Raw genomic sequence first — 22,797 nt, 5'->3', positions numbered from 1 at the left:
TTCGGTGACTCAGAGGGGCTTTTTATTATCAACCTCCCCCCCAACCCTCCTTCAATTCCTTGCACCCAGCACAACTAGCCGGAAAGAGAAAGTGATGACAAGGCGCCGAAGTTTGTTTAGCCTTTCCACAGAAGACCAGGTGGTTTTGTCTCTGCTGTTATCTTTTGCACCCTCCCACGCTGGGTGGAGCTGGTCCCAAGACGAACTGTAGGAGTGATAAGTCGCTGGTGGTTAGCTGGGGGAACAACCCAGGAGGAGAACTGCTGCACTGAAAGAAGAGATCAGGGCACACAGAATGCAATAGGCACAAGCCCTGCACCCCCCGCAACCCTTGCAATGGCACAGGGCCTTCTCGGTGGTGGCGCCCGCCCTGTGGAACGCCCTCGCATCAGACGTCAAGGAAATAAACAACTACCAGACTTTTAGAAGACATCTGAAGGCAGCCCTGTTTAGGGAAGTTTTTAATGTTTGAAGTTTTATCGTGTTTTTAATAGTCATACCTCTTGTTACGTTCGGTTCAGGTTACGTCCTTTCAGGATACGTCCCGGAAGTCACGGAACAGGTTACTTCCGGGTTTCACCGCTCGCACATGCGCAGACGCTCAAAATGACGTCACGGTGAATTGTGACCTGCGCACGCGCAGACGCTGGTTGCGTTCTGCTCACGTTGTGAACGGGACTCTGGAACGGATCCTGTTTGCAACCAGAGGTACCACTATATTCTGTTGGGAACTGCCCAGAGTGGCTGGGGAAACCCAGCCAGATGTGCAGAATATAAATAATAATAATGAATTATTATTATTATTTAGTAGAAATGCAGAGAAGGACCCATCAGGCCTCTGAATGCATGAAGATGCCTGACGCTGAGGACAAATCTGCATGGTGCCCTTAAATCAGGCAGTGTGGTGCAGTGGTTAAAGTGTTGGACTAGGACTGGAGAGAGTAGGGTTTGAATCCCCACTCAGCTATGAAGCTCACTGTGTGACCTTGGGCCAGCCACCATCGCTTAGTCACACCCCTTCTCAGGCCACACCCCCTCTCACAAGGCCACACCCTTCGCCGGCCCTGTTCCACACCCTCCTTGACTGCTTTTGCCTGGCTGGAATATGCCCTTAGCCTGTGGTCATTGCCTCTTGCTCAGCATAGCTGTCAAGTGTCCCTTATTTGAAGGGACAGTCCCTTATTCCAGCGCCATGTCCCACTGCTGTCCCTTATTCATAGATGTCCCTTAAATGTCCCTTAAATGATGTCCCTTAAATTTCAAAGGAAGCAGCTCCTCTCCCTCCCTCCCGGCCAGGGAGGAGAGAGGGTCCAACTGTGTTGCTTGGCTGTGTTGCTCACCCAATAAGAAGTCTAAGAACGACTGGGGGGTGGAGCTTGCATGCCTTGTGTGTGGCTAGTTAATGCAAGCTGAGAGGTTTTTTGAATGCTGGATGCCATTTTGTTGCACGTGCTGCTGCAAACTTTGCAGTGCAAAGCCAGGCTGGGGAGCCATCTTAAGTTGAGGCTGCATAGGCCTTGTGGTGCATGTGATTCAGATTCTATTCAGTTGAACCTCTGGTTACAAAGTTGGTTGGACAGTGTTCTCGAAGCTACCCAGCATGAGTTTGACCAGACTGCAGGAGGACAGGAAGACTGGAGTGCCTGGAACAGGTGAGGCTGTAGGTCCCTTATTTTGGCTACTGGTCCCTTATTTTCAAGTCTGCTGGTCCCTTATTTTCAAATCTGTAAGTTGACAGCTACGTCTTGCTCCCATGAGAGAAATTAAGGACATCCTCCTTTTTTATTTATCCCTTGCTTGGGGTAGTAGAACAAGGCCGTTTCGCTGCCCTTCTCGATTCCTCCCTCCCTCTCCTAACACAAAACAGGATTCAACATTTCCCCACCTCCTCTGGCACATTCCCCAAAATGAATGGAAGTACACAATGAAGATTCGACTCAGCTGTTGTTAGGATTACGCGGCGCAGGAGTTTGCATGACATATGGCAATTAGCTAGGCTGGGACTGGGCGCCGCAGAGATCTGGACCAGAGAGATATAAATACGAGGGTTCTCAGACCCTAAACAACACAAAGCGTTTCGGTACTTGCCGTTGGGGGTGGGAGAGAAGCAAGAAATTTGTAAGAGGGTACAAAATAACGGGCTCATTCAAAGGGATTTTAAAAATGGATTGTGGAGCCCACATTTTGCAAAAGGAAGGGAAGTGATATTCACTTCAGGCACCATGTCAAGGACAAAGATAAACAGATCTCAGCTTAACATTAGCCGCTGTGAGACAATGTGAGACATTGTGAGACAAACAAACCCAGCAAAACCAGTTTCTAAGTTCCTAGCCATTCCTGTTTGGGTTATAGCGGGAGGGTCGGAAAGTGTTGTGAGATTTTCTCCAACAGCAAATCAGCATAAAAGCCCCGGGGGGGGGGGGCAGCCACATATATTCCAGGTCAGATAACCCTAAAATCTCTTTGGCAGGAAAAAGGATTGATTAATAGGGGAAGGTGGGTTAAAGACCCCATCTGCACTACTCTTTTGAAGGAGTATCATACCACTTTAAGCAGTCATGGCATCCCCCAAAGCATCCTGGGAAATGTTAAGGGGGCTAAGAGACTTGTTTAGGAGACCCCTATTCCTCTAGGGACGCAGGTGGCGCTGTGGGTTAAACCATAGAGCCTAGCACTTGCCGATCAGAAGGTCGGCGGTTCGAATCCCGGTGACGGGGTGAGCTCCCGTTGTTCAGTCCCTGCTCCTGCCAACCTAGCAGTTTGAAAGCACGTCAAAGTGCAAGGAGATAAATAGGTACCTGTCAGGGGTTCAGAAGGAGAGACACAGGACGGGGAGCAAATGGAGAGTGAGGAGGAGGAGTACGAGGGGGGCGCAGGCAGTGACAGTGGCCAGAGTTATTCCACAAGCCTCTCTAGCGAATCGGAGGACTCACAGAAGGGAGCGCCGGTGGCCAGAGCGAAGGGGGCTCCAGGGGGGAAGCCCCAGGAGGAAGGGGCTAGCGGGGAGTCCCTGAGCAGCAGTTGGAAATCAGGACCAGCTTCTCCACCAGAGCGCAGTGGGGAGGGGGAGTCCCAGGAGTCGGGACCAGTGTCCTCACCACCAGAGGGAGGAGAGGAGTCAGGTTTGGCAACGCCCACATCAGGAAGCGGGGAAACGGTCAGAAGGAAAGTCACCGGCTGGGCGCGCGCGCCAAGTTCAAATGTACAGGAGCGCGGCACAGCAGGGAGCCCGGAAAGGGAGCCAGGTCCTAAAGCCCGCCGGAGGGAGGGGCAAGACTCAGGAGGCTCAGCGTCAGAGGAGTCCAGGAAGGAGGGAACCCCAGAGGGCAGAAAGACCCAGCGAAGGAAAGAACAGCGTAGGAGGTGGAGCCGGGCTAGAATCTTAAACTGGTGTGGGTGGAGCAGTGAGTCAGAGGGGACTTAGCCGGTCTAGCGTCGAGACGTGGGTCTGCGCGCCCAGAGCTTGGAAATGGAAACTAAACTTTAATAAAGACTTTTGTATATAACATCCACTGGGCGTTGGTCCTCTGTGAGCTGGGACCTAGCGGCAGTCCTGACAGTACCGCTCTGGCGGGAAGGTAAATGGCATTTCCTTGGTCACATGACCCAGAAGATGTCTGAGGACAAACGACGGCTACTTCGGCCAGTAAAGCGAGATGAGCGCCGCAACCCCAGAGTCGTCTGCGACTGGACCTAATGGTCAGGGGTCCTGTTAAGTTGTGGGCAAACATATCAGACGACACAGTGATTTCTTCAAACAGCTCTTCTTTATTCTGAGGCCAGAACTGAACAGCAAACAGCTCAGCCGGCCTGCTTTTGTAGCAACAACAATCCAGGGTTTCCCGCCTAAAATAACTGACGTGGACCTGAGTGAAAACTATATATACGATACTCCTGGTGGCCTGGGTGAGAACTTCAATACATAACACCCCTCCCCACCGAGATAAGGCGTTAGTTACAATCGTAATGGTTTCCTTATATACAGCACTACACGTAATGGTTCAATTAGGCACAAAGCATATCAGTTACATTTCACATACTTCCATTAGACCAACAGTGTTACATGTCCAACAACATAGTTCTTTAAATACGGTCTACTGGCCTTGTGGATTTCCTGGGCGGAGAGTTCAACAGCTTCTGAGGCCACAGCCTCCTCAGTGGCTTTCTGCAGCGTGAGGTCTGGCTTGGCAAGGAGATGCCGTTGCAGACGGATGTCCTGGACCCCACAGATGATTTGATCCATCAGGGCATCATCTAAGTCTCGGAACTCGCAGTGCATTGCAGCCTGTCGGAGGGCGGTGGTGTAGTTGTTGATTGACTCCCCCTCTGCCCGGTTCTGGTGGTAGAACGCATGGCGGGCAGCAATCTTGGGTGGCTTTGGGGCGTAGTGGTTGCGGAGCTTCTCTTGAATCGTGTCCCAAGGTGCTGCCTGGACTGCTAGAGGGGCAACCAATGCTCGGGCCGTCTCAAACACCTCAGGCCCACAGAGGCTGAGGAATAGGCCCCGCTTCTGCTCTACAGACCCTCTTGTCAGCTCATTGGCTTGGAGGTAGCAGTCAAACCGAGCGAGGTAGGAGTCCTAGGATTCAGAGGCTGGGGCAAACGGCGGTAGAGGCACGAGTGAAGCCATGGTTCCAATGCCGACGTGGAGGCGATGGATGGTACACTGTGCTCTAGCCAGAACGGTCAGCTCTGTATTGGTTCTGCTCCGTGATTTCGCTCAGTGTTTCAGCTCCGTGATTCAGCTCATCTCAGAGGGTGGCCGCATCTGGCTGTGCTCTGTTGTCCATCGATCCCACCTTCGTCGCTATTGTTAAGTTGTGGGCATACATATCAGACGACACAGTGATTTCTTCAAGTAGCTCTTTATTTTGTAAGCTGGAATAGAACTGACCAGCAAACAGCTCAGCCGGCCTGCTTTTATAGGCAGCCGGCTGTCAACATTGTAGCAACAACAATCCAGGGTTTCCCGCCTAAAATAACTGACGTGGACCTGAGTGAAAACTATATATACGATACTCCTGGTGGCCAGGGTGAGAACTTCAATACATAACAGGTCCCTTTACCTATTCCTCAAACAGAGATACTGTGATGGCCTAGGATTTGGACTCGGAGGCTAAACCTGAGGGATCCCAGCCTGCACAGGAGTCCCTGCCTCCAGGACCAGCTGAGCCGGGGCTGGGGCTTGAGCCTGAAGGGTCCTCACCTGTGCTGGGTCCTCAGGTGCAGGCACCAGCTGAGTCAGCTCTGGCCCCTGAGGGGATGGAGGACCCATTGTCTGCAGGTGCTCCACTCTCAGCCCCGTCAGGGGAAGAGGAGGTTGCCTCTGGGTCCGGTAACCCTCCAGCCTCTCCGGAGCTGCAGAGGCTCAGGGCAGAGAGGCGGAGGGAACGAAGCTCTCGCAGGAGGAGTGCTCGCCTCCAGGCCAGGAGAGGCGAGTCACCTGAGGATCGGGGCCACCCTATGCCCCGGGGCAGATAAAAGCCGGCCAGCCCCAGTCCCAGGTTGTGGGAGCAACATTCTTGCTACCCTGTTCCTACCTGCACCCTGTCCTGCTTTTCTGCCAGAGTTCCTGACCTCACCCGACTCCCTGCCTTGGGCCCCGCTTCAGCTTTGACGGACAGGCTCCATACCGCACCCTTGACCTTGGACTGGACTCGGAACTCGCTGCACGGTTAACCCTCAAGACCAGCACAGATACCATTTTTATTTATGATTTATTTCTCGCATTCATAGCCCCCCCTTCCCCCCACCAGGAGCTCAATGTGGCGCGCCTGATTCTACCTCTCATGAAATCCCCGCAAGAACCCTGTGAGGGAGGTCAGGTTGAGATGCAGCGATTGGCCCCAGGTCATCCGGTGAGCTTTGTGGATGAGCAGGGATTCGAACCCTGGTCCCAGTTCGACACCCTAACCACTGCACCTGATGACCTTCCAACTCTTTGTTGTTGTTTAGTCGTTTAGTCGTGTCCGACTCTTCGTGACCCCCTGGACCAGAGCATGCCAGGCACTTCTGTCTTCCACTGCCTCCCGCAGTTTGGTCAAACTCATGCTGGTAGCTTCGAGAACACTGTCCCACCATCTCGTCCTCTGTCGTCCCCTTCTCCTTGTGCCCTCCATCTTTCCCAACATCAGGGTCTTTTCCAGGGAGTCTTCTCTTCTCATGAGGTGGCCAAAGTCTTGGAGCCTCAGCTTCAGGATCTGTCCTTCCAGCGAGCACTCAGGGCTGATTTCCTTCAGAATGGAGAGGTTTGATCTTCTTGCAGTCCATGGGACTCTCAAGAGTCTCCTCCAGCACCAGAATTCAAAAGCATCCATTCTTCGGCGATCAGCCAGCTCTCACTGGACCATAAAGGGGTATAACGGCGCTTTAAACGTATACTGCAGATGGGGCCTAAATCCACCTGCCTGCTTCTCTTATGGTGCAAAAATCCCTCCGGTGTGTCCGCCCCCCCCCCCCCCGTTTCCCAAAGTTGTCGACCACTCACTGGGGCGCCCCTGAGAGGCCGGCGCCTTGGCGTAACGCACCAGTAAACCCAATGGGAAAGACGGTTCTGTCTGCAGGTCGGGCTGGGAATGTCCTCTGCCTGAACTCTAAAGAGCTGCTGCCAATCAGTGTGGGAAATACTGCGCTGGATGTGCCAATGGTCTGCTTTGATATAGGGCAGCTTCCAATATTCCTTTGTAAACCACAAACCGGCAGCATCGCCGTGTCCTCCTTGCGCTCTAGCCAGGTCCTGGACATCATTGTGCCGTAATTTTGCTTTTCTGATGCTGTAGTCTGCAACGTTTTAATCCGTTCTCTTCCCACAATGCTCTTTGGCACCAGCATTGCAGTCTTAAGGGAGGCGACGCAAAAAAAAATTAAAAATCCCTCTGGGTGGCCCTTAAATCACTTTTCTGCTTCTCCACTTCTCATGGGATTAATCTGTCCAGGACAGCCACCCAAACAAAACTCACAAGGACTGATGCCACCAAAAATAAACGAAACAATTTCTTGGAACAAGGTTGTCATTTCTGGATGCAGTCCATAATACTTACCCCCACCCCCCACCCCTTTTCGCTATCCACATTGAAAGCAGCAAATGTTTACTGGGAACCATTCATGGTGATGTATTCGGAAGAATTCGACTTGAACCCACGTCAAAAAGGCTTCGCTAATAAAACATCCCAAAATTAGAAAGAACAGGAGCTTGGAAAACGAGATCTAAAAATAAAATGGAGCTTGTTTTTCTCTCCTTTTCCACTCCGGATAATTTCTGCAAAAATGCCATATTTTTGGAAACTCTATATTTAGGTATTTGTCACTCCTGAAAACAAGGTTGTTGGCTTGTTTTGTTTTCCATGTTGATTTTACAATATTTCACATCATCGAGGCTGAAATTTGTGGTCGCCCCCCCCCTCCCCATAGGAATTGAATGGGGGGGGGAATGTGAGTTGAATTTGCATTTAGGCAAATCTACTGAATTCACTATGTTTCTAAAGCACTATGGCAGTGATGGTATAGCTGGTATTTGTATGCAAACCCAGGATAGATAGATTTGTTGTTGTTTAGTCGTTTAGTCGTGTCCGACTCTTCGTGACCCCATGGACCAGAGAACGCCAGGCACCTCTGTCCTCCACTGCCTCCCGCAGTTTGGTCAAACTCATGCTGGTAACCTCGAAAACACTATCCAACCATCTCGTCCTCTGCCGTCCCCTTCTCCTTGTGCCCTCCATCTTTCCCAACATCAGGGTCTTCTCCAGGGAGTCTTCTCTTCTCATGAGGTGGCCAAAGTACTGGAGCCTCAGCTTCACAATCTGTCCTTCCAGTGAGCACTCAGGGTTGATTTCCTTCAGTATGGAGAGGTTTGATCTTCTTGCAGTCCATGGGACTCTCAAGAGTCTCCTCCAGCACCATAATTCAAAAGCATCAATTCTTCGGCGATCAGCCTTCTTTATGGTCCAGCTCTCACTTCCATACATCACTACTGGGAAAACCATAGCTTTAACTATATGGACCTTTGTTGGCAAGGTGATGTCTCTACTTCTCAAGATGCTGTCTAGGCCTGTCATTGCCCTTCTCCCAAGAAGCAGGCGTCTTTTAATTTCGTGGCTGCTGTCACCATCTGCAGTGATCATTGAGCCCAAGAAAGTAAAATCTCTCACTAGATAGATAGATAGATAATCTTTATTCGCATTAGCCAATGGCCATAGCAACATAAAACAAGCAATATATACAAATAAAAAGACAACAATGAGTAAAAAGGGCAATCAAATGGCCAAGATTATCGTTCAGATGTTGTTGTTGTTGTTTAGTCATTTAGTTGTGTCCGACTCTTCGTGACCCCCTGGACCAGAGCATGCCAGGCACTCCTGTCTTCCACTGCCTCCCGCAGTTTGGTGAAACTCATGCTGGTAGCTTTGAGAACACTCTCCAACCATCTCGTCCTCTGCCGTCCCCTTCTCCTTGTGCCCTCCATCTTTCCCAACATCAGGGTCTTTTCCAAGGAGTCTTCTCTTCTCATGAGGTGGCCAAAGTCTTGGAGCCTCAGCTTCAGGATCTGTCCTTCCAGTGAGCACTCAGGGCTGATTTCCTTCAGAATGGAGAGGTTTGATCTTCTTGCAGTCCATGGGACTCTCAAGAGTCTCCTCCAACACCAGAATGCACTCTCGATAAACCTAGCAACCTTTGCTGTTGTCTGATCATTTTGATCTGATAAAAGAAAGAACAATGTGGCCGCAGATGCAAACCCAGGACTTTCTCCCACCAGTGAAGATTTTAGGTCTTTCTGAGACCATTTGTGGGCTCATGTACCCCTCTATTCTGTCTTACATGGACCACATCTGGTGTCCTGTGTTCAGGTCTGGACACCACAATTTAAGAAGGATGTTGACAAGCTGGAACGAGTGCAGAGGAGGACAACAAAGATGATAAAGGGTTTAGAAACTAAGCCTGATGAGGAATGGTTGAAGGAGCTGGGCTGATTAGCCTGGAAAAGATGAGACTGAGAGGAGATAGGAGAGTCATCTTCCAATATCTCAATATGTCACACGATGGATGGAGCAAGCTTGTTTTTTCCTGCTCCAAAGGGTAAGGAACCAAACCCATGGTTTCAAGTTACAAGAAATGGGAACATTCTTTCATATGTGGCGGACCTGTAAAAGGGTAAAAGAGTATTAGGAAATAATCTATAATGAATTGAAAAAAATGTTTAAAAGTACTTGTTTAAAAAAACAGAATCCTTTTTGCTGGGTATAATTCAGACGGAAATTCCCAGGTGTTAAAAAAGGTTATTTATGTACGCCACTACAGCAGCCTGTGTTTTGTTAGCCCCAAATGGAAAATGAGCGAGATCTCAACCAAAGAATAATGGCAACTGAAGCTGATGGAATATGCACAGCTTGCAGACTTAACATATAGAATAAGAGAACAAGAAGAACATATGTTTAGAGAAGATTGGAAAATGTTTATTGAATACATGGGGGGAAATTGTGTACACCTGAAAACGTTGGCAGCATAAAGATAAATTCAGCAGTGTAAATAAGTTTGGATGGATGTAATAATCGAAGACTGAATGGTTTAGTTTATGTAAAATATTCGGGGATTTATGATATGCAAAAGGAAGCATGGAAAGAGAAGAGGGGGAGTCATTGATATTTTTAAGGATGTTTAAATGAGTAATCTAAATTGCAAATCAATGGTGGGACTGCGTGAAGATATGAGAATTCTGGGACATAATATATAACAAACTCAAAAAGGTTTTTAAATTCTCCTTCAAAAAAATCCAGAAGCCTTTCTGTTAGGCATTATGTCCACCCCAAAAAATAAAAAAATAACTTTTTTTATGTATGCAACCACAGCGGCCAGAATTTTAATAGCAAAAAATTGGAAAGGTGACCACCAAAATTGACTGGCAGGCGAAGATAATAGAATACAGTGGACGCTCAGGTGGCGAACGTGATCCGTGAGGGATGCACGTTCGCAACCTGCAGTGTCTGCAACCTGCAGCGCCCGCAATCTGCAGCTCCGCGTCTGTGCACGCGCAGATTGCGATTTGGCGCATTTGCCAAACTCGAGGCAGGACTGTATTTAGAACTTGCAAAAATGACTGAGAGATTAAGAGGAAACTCAAAGTGAGTAAAGATTGGGCAATATTCAAAGAATATCTAAAAAAGTGTGGTAATGCAAATCTTCTGACAGGTCTAGATTGAACCTTGAATACTAAGGAAATCATAAAAGCAAAAATCTCCTTTTGATATGTGACAGTTAGAAAATAAGGAAGTGCGAATAGACCAATAATGTGTAAAAAGTACAATGGGGTGACTCGGAAGTCAAAAGTGTGTCAGATGTCAAATGATACGTTGTTAGTTAGTGTTCAGTTGTTATGAGGGTATAGTATTGGTTTGTTTGTGTTGTTTTTTATGTAGTATGTAAATTGTTCTGCAATGAAGCTTTAATAATAATTTTAAAAACCAGAAAATTTAATAAAAAGTACTAAATAAAACTTAGATCATGGCCACTGGTCCCATCACCTCCTGGCAAATAGAAGGGGAAGAAATGGAGGCAGTGAGAGATTTTACTTTCTTGGGCTCCGTGATCACTGCAGATGGTGACAGCAGCCAAGAAATTAAAAGACACCTGCTTCTTGGAGAAAAGCAATGACAAATCTAGACAGCATCTTAAAAAGCAGAGACATCACCTTGCTAACAAAGGTCCGTATAGTTAAAGCTATGGTTTTCCCCGTAGTGATGTATGGAAGTGAGAGCTGGACCATAAAGAAGGCTGATCGCTGATGCTTTTGAATTCTGGTGCTGGAGGAGATTCTTGAGAGTCCCATGGACTGCAAAAAGATCAAACCTATCCATTCTGAAGGAAATCAGCCCTGAGTGCTCACTGGAAGGACAGATCCTGAAGCTGAGGCTCCAAGACTTTGGCCACCTCATGAGAAGAGAAGACTCCCTGGAAAAGACCCTGATGTTGGGAAAGATGGAGGGCACAAGGAGAAGGGGACGACAGAGGACGAGATGGGTGGACAGTGTTCTAGAAGAGACCAACATGAGTCTGACCAAACTGCGGGAGGCAGTGGAAGACAGGAGTGCCTGGCGTGCCCTGGTCCAGGGGGTCATGAAGAGTGGGACACGACTAAATGACTGAACAACAACAAAAGCAAAGTTTCAAACTCTAGGAACAAGGGCAAGCAACTCTCCTTACCTACTGGATTCAGGAAAGGCACACGATTCTTCATTTGGTGAGGGCTGGGCGGGGGAATGGCCTGTGAAACTCCTAGCCACAGGTTGCCACGGTACCTAGCTTAAGTGAGCCTTGGGAACTGATTTGTTTTGTTTTTTAGAGACACTGATAACGCTGTATATCACTCTTTGCCAACCTAATGCCCTCCAGATGTTCTGGGCAACAGCTGCCATCGTACTCTAACCCTGACCCCAGCGGCATTAGACCTCTGAAAACCATTTGCTGGAATTTTATAGAATTGTAGAGTCATCTCTAAGGGTCATCTAGCGCAACGCCCTGCAGGAATCATAGCTAAAGAGTCCATGACCAATGGCCATCCAACTTCTGTTTAGAATAAGATGGAGGGCAGAAGGAGAAGAAGGGGACGACAGAGGACGAGATGGTTGGACAGTGTTCTCGAAGACACCAGCATGAGTTCGACCAAACTGCGGGAGGCAGTGGAAGACAGGAGTGCCTGGCGTGCTCTGTTCCATGGAGTCACGCAGAGTTGGACAGAACTAAAGGACTAAACAACAAAATAAAAAAGAAAGAAATGCAGTAGCAAGATTTACCAACCATCCAGGAGTGGCAGGTGAAGATGATAGATTTTGCGGAACTTGCCAATTTGACAGGAAGGATCCGGGACTAAGAGAACCAAAGATACAGTAACAATTGGAATAAATTTATTGAATATATAAAGAACAACAAAAATATTAAACTCTGAAACTCTGGCTGGTTTCAGAGAGAATCTGCTCCTCAGGCTTTAAGTCTTGAAGCTTCAGGGGGTGCGAGACCCTCGGAGCAGATGTTTCGAGCTCAAGGTTGATCTGGGAGAAGCATTTAGGAGCCTGGGGCGGGAACAGATCACAGCCGTCCTCCATCGCACGCAGCAGGGATCATTTGAAGTCAACCTGAGCAGGAGGAAGCGAGATTGGATCAAGCCGGCTCGGAGGTTGTGGCTCTGATCTGCTTTCTGAAAGCCCCTTTGATGTGGAGCCAGAACATTCCCAGCTACGCAACCGTCTCCCCGCCGGCACATCTGAGATCGAGAAACGCGCCCTGACAGACCAGGCCTCGGACCTGGTTTCCATTAAGAAGTCAAACAGCTGTGAACCGGCTCGCCTGAATTAAGAGAGAAATATTAGCCCAAGGTCTCTGAAGGAGGACTAGGAGAGGAAAGCAAAGGCTCCCTTTCGTTCTCATCGACTTGAATCGTCATTGTTATGTACTGAGTTGAATAGGATCCAAAGTGCAGCATTCTGACTGGTCCTAGAACAATAGGATTCAGAATGCAGCAGTCTGATTGGTCCTAGAACAATGCAGCAGTATGATTGGTCTGCAGGAGCCACCCAATCCAGCTCCAGATGGAAGTGAATCCACAACCTGATTGGCCTACAGGAGAATTCCGGAATTAGCCAATCACGTGGGGCCCATTGTGTAAAGCAGATACTTTGGGGGGGGGGCATTCATTCCTCCTCACCACTATGAGCTGAATAAAGAGCATTAAATCCACTCTCGACTCTGAGTATATTTCAGTCATGCTGGTTGCGGGCTTCCTACAAAACATGGCTGCCTGAGGAGAGGCCAGCCAAAGACATTTTGCTGCCTGAGGCAACCTAAGGCACATGGGGCACAAGCAGCCCACGGGGGTCATTTAACTGGCCCCCGAGCTGCCTGCTCAGCAAGTCCCCACATACTGCGCTAAACCGGTGTGGTGCGGGGACTCGCTTCTGCGGTGCAGGAAATCGTGTCTGCGTAGACGCCGAAAATCATGCCTGCGCAGACGCAGACCCCAGAAATTGCCGGCGCGGGCACTCACACACACGCGTGATCTGGCCCACAGAGGGATCTCCACTGGAGTGAACTGCCCAGGTAAGGTAAATCTTGCCAACCCCTGATGTAACCTGTCTCCTCTTTTCCTGGCTAAACACACCTAGCTCCTTCAACTGTTCCTCGTAAGACTTGGTTTCCAGACCCTTGAACACCTTGGTTCTCTTCCTTGAGGCGAGCTGAGGCAATTGCCTCGGGTGGCAGGATCTAGAGAGGCAGCAGATCCTGATGTAGATTGCTATTCCCTACTCGTTCCTGAGATCTGCCCTCGCCGCTTTCCCCCTGGTGGGGAGGAAAAGCACCGTTTAGTCATTCACCTCAGGAGCCGAAATGTATTGGGGTCACCTGGTGGAATCGGGAGGAACAGGTAGGGGAGCTACCAGCGGCTCCCCAAAAAAACTTCCGCATCCTTATCTCTCTCTCTCTCTCCAGATAAACTACAAAAAAATTATGCTGGCAATGCCTTCAAGTCACAATAAACTGCAACTCCTCCAAGCAACTTCAATAAAGGCTGAGGGTGCCTCGCGTACAGATTCTGAGAACAAGGAGATGTGAGAGATATTATCAGCAAAGGGACTTGCAAACATCTCCAAGTGGGAGGCCAAAGAGTAAATCTTCCAGCCGCTTTGATCTCCTAAGCACTCTTATTTCTTAGACATGTTACACAAGCTAGTCAGAGACTTGTTATGCAAGTTTCACAGGACGGGCTAGCAGCGCTGCACTGCATCAGGCTGCAGGTAGGGCTTGAATTTCTGAATGCCCTCCCAGATTTATTTATTTTTTAAACCCCCACAAATCCTCCTCTTTGCATGTAGAAATCTAGCACGAGAGAGTGTGAGGTTTTGCAAAGGCTTCTGGCTGATGTGCTAGCTTACCGCGAATAGGCAGCTTTTTTCACATGGGTAAGAGGCAACTTAGGGACGCAGGTGGTGCTGTGGGTTAAACCACAGAGCCTAGGGCTTGCCACTCCGAAGGTCAGCGGTTCGAATCCCCGCGACGGGGTGAGTTCCCGTTGCTCGGTCCCTGCTCCTGCCAACCTAGCAGTTCGAAAGCATGTCAAAGTGGAAGTAGATAAATAGGTACCACTCTGGCGGGAAGGTAAACAGCGTTTCCGTGAGCTGCTCTGGTTTGCCAGAAGTGGCTTAGTCATGCTGGCCACAGGACCTGGAAGCTGTACGCTGGCTCCCTCGGCCAGTAAAGTGAGATGAACGCTGCAACCCCAGAGTCGGCCATGACTGGACCTAATGGTCAGGGGTCCCTTTACCCTTTTTAAGGGACAACTGTATGGAGTTGAGTGCTGGACCATAAAGAAGGCTGATCGCCGAAGAATGGATGCTTTTGAATTATAGTGCTGGAGGAGACTCTTGAGAGATCCAACCTCTCCATTCGGAAGGAAATCAGCCCTGAGTGCTCACTGGAAGGACAGATCCTGAAGCTGAGACTCCAATACTTTAGCCACCTCATGAGAAGAGAAGACTCCCTGGAAAAGACCCTGATGTTGGGAAAGATGGAGGGCACAAGGAGAAGGGGACAACGGCGGACAAGATGGTTGGACAGTGTTCTCGAGGCTACCAATATGAGTTTGACCAAACTGTGGGAGGCAGTGGAAGACAGGAGGGCCTGGCGTGCTCTGGTCCAGGAGGTCACAAAGAGTCAGACACGACTAAACAACAACAAGAAGATTACTAACAGAAAGACTTCTGGTTTCTTTAAAAATGTTAATTTGAACATTTTTTTATCTCATCATAAAGAATATTCCAAAAATCTTGGACTTTTCTGCATGTCCACCACATGGGGATGGTGGGGGTGCAAGACAGGGCCTTCTCAGTGATGGCTCCTTCCAGAAAACTCTGGAAATCCCTCCCTAGAGAATCCAGACTGGCTCCCTCCTTGCTATCTTTCTGCTGGCAGGTGAAGAAGACCTGCTTGTTCCAACAGTTTTGTGGAACTGACTGCTTTTAATAAAATGAAAGTGCTGGCACTATTTTTATTGTAATTATCTGTATGTTTTTAATATCGATTATGAATGCCATGGTACTTTGTGACCCTTACAATATGACTTTTGTTGTAATTGTGCTGTTTAGCTTATTCTTTTCGTTGTTTTACAGAACATCATTGTTCTGCTGATGATTTGTAATGGTTTTACTGAGAACTTGTTAATCATTCCATGCAATTTATGTTGTGTTTGCAATGTTCTATTGTTATCACTGCTTGTGAGCCGCTTCATGATTCACAAATGAATCACAATGGAAAGTGGCATAAAAATATGAGAAATGTAATGAACAAATGGGAAAATGAATTGGATGGATAATAGATATTACAGCTTGCATACAAAACAGAAACAGCTAGAAACACAGAAAATAACGACAATAATTAAAAAGTGAACATTAATAGAATTAAAGCTACTTACATAGTTTTTAAAATACTGCCGTTGTTGTTTTCTACGCTTTTAGCTGTTACCTTTTTATTTGTAAGCTGGCTTGAGTCCCTGCTAGGGGAAAGGGTGAGGTATACATAGAAGAAGAAGAAGAAGAAGAAGAAGAAGAAGAAGAAGAAGAAGAAGAAGAGGAGGAGGAGGAGGAGGAGGAGGAGGAGGAGGAGGAGGAGGAGGAGGAGGAGGAGGAGGAGGAGGAGGAAGAATTTATTATTTATACCCCGCCACTCTGGGCGGCTTCCACCAAAGTAACAAAATACAGTAGTCTGTTAAACATTAAAAGCTTCTCTAAACAGGGCTGCCTTCAGATGTCTTCTAAAAGTCTGGTCATTGTTCTTCTCTTTGACATCTGGTGGGAGGGTGTTCCACAGGGCGGGTGCCACCACAGAGAAGGCCCTCTGCCTGGTTCCCTGTAGCTTGGCTTCTCGCAATGAGGGAACCGCCAAAAGGCCCTTGGAGCTGGACCTCAGCGTCCGGGCAGAACAATGGAGGTGAAGACGCTCCTTCAGGTATACTGGGCCTTTTAGGGCTTTAAAGGTCAGCACCAAGACTTTGAATTACGCTCAGAAACGTACTGGAAGCCAATGTAGGTCTTTCAAGACTGGTGTTATGTGGCCTCAGCAGCCGCTCCCAGTCACCAGCCTAGCTGCCACATTCTGGATTAGTTGTAGTTTCCGGGTCACCTTCAAAGGTAGCCCCACGTAGAGCGCATTGCAGTAGTCCAAGCAGGAGATAACCAGAGCATGCACCACTCTGGCAAGACAGTCCGTGGGCAGATAGGGTCTCATCCTGCGTACCAGATGGAGCTGGTAAACAGCTGCCCTGGACACAGAATTGACCTGCACCTCCATGGACAGCTGTGAGTCCAAAATGACTCCTAGGCTGCACACCTGGTCCTTCAGGGGCACAGTTACCCCATTCAGGACCAGGGAGTCTTCCACACCTGCCCACCTCCTGTCCCCTAAAAACAGTACTTCTGTCTTGTCAGAAGAAGAAGAAGAAGAAGAGTTTGGATTTGATATCCCGCCTTTCACTCCCTTTAAGGAGTCTCAAAGCGGCTAACATTCTCCTTTCCCTTCCTCCCCCACAACAAACACTCTGTGAGGTGAGTGGGGCTGAGAGACTTCAGAGAAGTGTGACTGGCTCAAAGTCACCCAGCAGCTCCATGTGGAGGAGCGGAGACGCGAACCCGGTTCCCCAGATTACGAGACTACCGCTCTCAACCACTACACCACACGGGCTCTCAATTCAACCTCAATCTGTTAGCCACCATCCATCTTCCAACCGCCTCCAGGCACTCACACAGGACCTTCACCGCCTTCACTGGTTCTAATTTGAAAGAGAGGTAGAGCTGGGTATCATCCGCACATTGATGGACACCCAGCCCAAACCCCCGATGATCTCTCCCAGCGGCTGCATGTAGATGTTGAAAAGCATGGGGGAGAGGATGGAGCCCTGAGGCACCTTACAAGTGAGAGCCCAGAGGTCTGAACACTCATCCCCCACCACCACTTTCTGGACACGGCCCAGGAGGAAGGAGCAGAACCACTGCATAACAGTGCCCACAGCTCCCAGCCCCTCTAGGTGGTCCAGAAGGATGTTATGGTCGATGGTATCAAACACCACTGAGAGATCCAGCAGAACTAGGAAACAGCTCTCACCTTTGTCCCTAGCCCGCCGGAGATCATCAACCAGTGCGACCAAGGCAGTTTCAGTCCCATGATGAGGCCTGAATCCCAACTGGAAGGGATCCAAATGGTCCGCTTCTTCCAGGCGTGCCTGGAGTTGTTCAGCAACCACTCGCTCAATCACCTTGCCCAAGAATGGAAGATTTGAGGAGAAGAAGAAGAGGAGGAGGAGGAGGAGGAATAGCAGGAAATATTTTTAGTTTAAGATGATATTGGAAAGCTGTTACATGCAGATACAATGAAATTCAGAAGGGAGGGATTTGGGGAAGTCAGTTAACAATGTAAATAAAATTGGGCTTTTAAGGGATATGGGATTAAGGTTGCTTTTTTATTGTTGTTGTTTTGTTTTTGTTTTTTTAGTATTGTACTTTTTTCCCTTTGGGTTTTTTTTGTCTTTTTCTATGTCTTATTTGTTATAATTGTGGAAAACGTAATAAAAAAATTTTGAAAAAAGAAGAGGAGGAGGAGGAGGAGGAGGAGGATGAAGAAGAAGAAGAAGAAGAAGAAGAAGAAGAAGAAGAAGAAGAAGAAGAAGAAGAAGAAGAAGAAATCCGAGGGCTACCTTGGACAAAAACAAAGACACCAACCAGGATAACTTGGAGCAAAACAGCAGCCTGTAGGCTTGGCCTTTATTGGAAACTGTCGCGACAGGACTCCCACCCGCAATAAGATGAAGCAAAATGGAAGCTCAGAACAAAAGACGACCCCAACTTTTATTAGTTACTAATCCCCCAAACTAGGGGGCGCTGTGGGTTAAACCACAGAGCCTAGGACTTGCCGATCAGAAGGTCAGCGGTTCGAATCCCCGCGACGGGGTGAGCTCCCGTCGCTCGGTCCCAGCTCCTGCCAACCTAGTAGTTCGAAAGCACGTCAAAGTGCAAGTAGATAAATAGGTACTACTCTGGCGGGAAGGTAAACGGCGTTTCTGTGCGCTGCTCTGGTTCGCCAGAAGCAGCTTAGTCATGCTGGCCACATGACCCAGAAGCTGTACACTGGCTCCCTCAGCCAATAAAGCGAGATGAGTGCCGCAATCCCAGAATCGGTCACGACTGGACCTAATGGTCAGGGGCCCCTTTACCTTTACCTAATCCCCCAAACTACACCCCTAGGACTACATCACAACTACATCACAAAAAGGAGGGGTTGAGGGAGGAGTTGTGGAGGTAACCTGAGTATCTTGTCACCTGGCTGGTTCCCCCTTTCCCCCTCCCCATGAGTACCTTCCAGGTGACAAAGGGGAGCTGGCAGTTTCCTGCCCCCAGAGGGAAGATCTGATCATTGTCCTTTGTTCCAGTCCGTGTTGAAACCACTCCCATATGCAAGTTCTTTGTGAACTTGATGGTCTTCTGCCTAGGACCATCAGGGTTGGCATAGCAAGTGGGCAGGGCTCCTGTGTATGTGCTGGTATGCTAAAGGGATTATGGCTGCCCTGTATCAAACCTTCCCCATTTTGTAGTCCTTCCTTTATGGAGTAAAATAAAAGTGGAACGGTGCAGATCCGATGTATGGTTGATTTTCTATGAATTTATAACAGAAGCGTAGCGTATGTAGTGTGTGTGTGTGTCTGTGTGTGTGTGAAGTTTGTAAAACTGAATGATTGAGGGGGGGTGCATTTCCTACGACAGGGACACAATACTGGCGGTGAAGGCGGACTCTACAAATGCCAGGCATCAATTAACCAGGCGCAGCAGGCACAGATCGCGGGGGTTAATGCGCCATTGTGTCAGCATCCTTGCACGCAAACATGGCTCCAGATGATCCCGGCAAAACGAACTGCTCTCATAAATAACTGTCTCCAATTTTCCTTTCCCTCTTCTCTGCATCTGTTTCTGTTTTGGGGTTGATATTTTTCCAGCCCTGGGGCAAGAGAGGCTCTCCGAAGGAGCCCAACTTTTTAGGCCGCCAGTGGCATCCAGATCGAAAAGAGCGGTATTTGTTTAGCTCCGAAAACACAAACGCCAAGATGGCAAAGGCCACGCATTCCGTGGGGATCTCCGAAGGTTTAAGGAAAAGAAAAGGGAAAAGATGAGCCAGAAAGGGATGAAATCTTTTGGCTCTCGTTCCCAATTCATTATGCGGGAGTGTTTGGCTGGGAGGGGGTTCAGGAGGAGGGAGCCATTCTAGGAAGGAATAGGGGTAGTTCGTCTTCATGCCTGGAGAGTTACCTGGATCCAGAGCCCAGAAAGGCCATAGCCATAGCTGTCAATCGTCCCTTATTTGGTGGGAAACTCCCTTATCCCAGCGCCGTGTCCCGCTGCTGTCCCTTATTGATGATGTCCCTTAAATTTCCCGGGTTTCAAAGGAAGCAGCTCCTCTCCCTCCCTCCCTCTCTGCCGGCCAGGGAGGAGGGAGGCTCCAACTGTGTTGCTTGGCTGCGTTGCTCACCCAATAAGGAGTCTAAGAACGACTGGGGGGTGGAGCTTGCATGCTTTGTGCCGATCAAATCGGCCGCGTTGCCTGGGGACTCGCCTTTGCTCAGCGCTTCCCAGCGGAGAGGTGACAGTGGTTTTCCTTGCTGCATCCCCTTTGCCGGGTTGCTGCGCTGTGGGAACCACTGCTTGAGGCTTTGTTTGGCTGCTGGCTGGGCTTTCTGCCTTTGGCTCGGAGGGGCTCAGAAGTTAAACATACCTGTGCTCTGAAAATCCCTCACTTTGGCTGCTGATCCCTTATTTTCAAGGCTGCTGGTCCCTTATTTTCAAGGCTGCTGGTCCCTTATTTTCAAATCTCTAAGTTGACAGCTATGGCCATAGCTCACTTGTAGAACATCTGCCTTGCACAATAAAGGTTCCAGGTTCAAATCCTGAGGGGAAGTGTGTGGAACAGGTCTCAGTGTTCTGAATTCTGGGAATGGAGTTGAGAGACGCCCTAACCTGGGGAGAAAACAGCAAAGACCTGATGAAGAGAGCACAGCAGAGATTATATTTTCTGAGAATCCTCCGGATTCTCTCAAAGGACCTGTTGATGGCATTTTACCCTAGTACTGTTGAGAGTGTATTAACTTATGGTCTGTGTGTGTGGTTTGGGAGCTGCACTGTCAGGGGAAAAACATTGCTGTCCAGGGTTGCAAAGACTGCAGAGAGAATAATTGGGTGCACTCTTCCCACCTTGGATCAAATCGATGCTTCCAGGTGTCAGAAGAAAGCTGCAGAGATAGCGCAGGATCATGCGCACCCCGGAAATGATCTCTTTCAGCTTCTGCCTTCTGGAAGAAGGTATAAAGACCAGGACTAGCTGCCTGAGAAACAGTTTCTACCCAAATGCGATTTTGGTTTTAAACACAGTGTAAGGTAGTCAATGTGACGCAGGTGGCGCTGTGAGTTAAACCACAGAGCCTAGGCCTTGCCAATCAAAAGGTTGGCGGTTCGAATCCCCGCGACGGGGTGAGCTCCCGTTGCTCAGCCCCTGCTCCTGCCAACCTAGCAGTTTGAAAGCACATCAAAATACAAGTAGATAAATAGGTAAACGGTGGGAAGGTAAACGATGTTTCCGTGCGCTGCTGTGGTTCGCCAGAAGTGGCTTAGTCCTGCTGGCCACGTGACCCGGAAGCTGTACGCTGGCTCCCTCGGCCAATAAAGCGAGATGAGCGCCGCAACCCCAGAGTCGGTCACAACTGGACCAAATGGTCAGCGGCCCCTTTACCTTTACCTAAGGTAGTCTCTATAGGAGTATATTGTATTTAATTATGGGGTATCAGAGTTTTTAGGAGGCTAACCAGGCTGGGATAGCAGGTATAGCAGGCTTGTTGGTTTCTGAATGTCTGATGTAGATTTTCAATTTTGTTGTTCTGTATGGCACAATGACAATAAATATTATTGTATCGTATCGTATCGTATCGTGTCATCTCCAGGTAGCAGGGAACCCGGCCTGAAACCCTTGAGAGCTGCTGCCAGTCAGTGTAGGCCATACTGAGCTAGATGGAGCAATGATCTGACTCAGGATAAGGCAGCTTCCTATGTTCTTCTGGCTCCTCCTCAGTCTAGCCCCTGACATTGAGTGAGCTGACATCCACATTGTATAGTGCTAATGGCAGAGGAGCCTCTGTGCTGATTGGCTTATTGCAGCCAACTAATCTGCATGGATTCCATGAATGGGCAGCATGGATTCCATGAATGAGAAGCAAAGTCAGGTCTTTGGGGTGGGTGTGTTGGCAATGGGTCCCCTGATAGGGTGCAACCCCTGGAGCTGCCTTTGAACACCCCCAGGACTTCGCCTTGGATAGCTCAGTTCATAGAATCATAGAATTGTGAGTTGGAAGGTTCCCTGGAAGTCATCTAGTCCAACCCCTACAATGCAGGAATATGCAGTTGTCCTATAAGGAGTTTTTACCTGCAACCTTAGCATTAATAGCACTGCACTCAAACCAGCTGAGCTACCCAGGCTGGTTAGAGCATGGTGCTGATAAAGCCGAGGTCACAGGTTCGATCCATGTTTCAGACATCTGCGAACAGTGCCTCGCAGCCTAGGACCCCTGTACCTACGGGACCACCTCTCCTGGTCTGCCCCATGGAGGACCTTAAGGTCCATAAATAGCAACACCCTAGTGGTCCCGGGCCCTAAGGAAGTTAGATTAGCTTCAACCAGAGCCAGGGCCTTCTCAGTGATGGCTCCAGCCTGGTGGAACGCTCTGCCTCATGAGACCAGGGCCCTGCAGGATCTGATTTCTTTCCGCAGGAGCTGTAAGACAGAGTTGTTCCGCCTGGCCTTTGGCTTGGAGCCAATTTGATTCCCTCCCTCTCTTTCTTTTTCCTTTCTCCTCCTGTGATGACGCTGCATTTTAATACTTTAATGTTTCCATATTTTAATGTTGTATTTTAATGTTGTTTTTAAATTGTATTCATTTAACTTGTTTTTATTATTGCTTGTTAGCCGCCCTGAGCCCGGCCTTGGCTGGGGAGGACGGGGTATAAATAATAATAATAATAATAATAATAATAATAATAATAATAATAATTACAGTGGTACCTCGGGTTAAGAACTTAATTCGTTCCGGAGGTCCGTCCTTAACCTGAAACTGTTCTTAACCTGAAGCACCACTTTAGCTAATGGGGCCTCCTGCTGTTCTCATCCTGAAGCAAAGTTCTTAACCCGAGGTACTATTTCTGGGTTAGCCGAGTCTATAACCTGAAGCGCCTGTAACCTGAAGCGTCTGTAACCCGAGGTACCACTGTATTCCTGCAGAGGCTTGGACTACAATTCTGTGATTCTCCTACAACGATGTATCACAAGGGACATCTTCTGAGAGATGATGACTCTCTGCCTGCTAAGCTCCCAAGGAATTTGGGGTGGCCCTGGAAACACGGTCAGAGCAGAAACAAGATTTCAGCCAATCTGGTTTACTCACTTCCCACCCCTCACTTGTGGGTTGGGAGCCAGATTCGGCGATCTTTATCACCAGCGTTTTCAATGTCTACTTGGAAAACATGTCCGTGTGACGCACTCCTTCTTTCCTTTCCCTTTTATTCTTCCTTGAGCAAGCAAACGAGCGTTTAATATCTGGTGCCGTCAGAGCTCAGCGCAGACCGCAAAGGACAAAAGCCGACAGGCTTGCAAGCCACTATAAATAGCACAGCCCTTCTATTGTATTTCATCTGAATACATGTCACAACGCTCTTTTTATAGCCTCGCTGAACCTGA

This window comes from Podarcis gaigeae (genome assembly GCF_964106915.1).
Source record: "Podarcis gaigeae genome assembly, chromosome: 10".
Classification (NCBI taxonomy): Eukaryota; Metazoa; Chordata; class Lepidosauria; order Squamata; family Lacertidae; genus Podarcis; species Podarcis gaigeae.
This window is presented reverse-complemented; position numbering follows the sequence as displayed.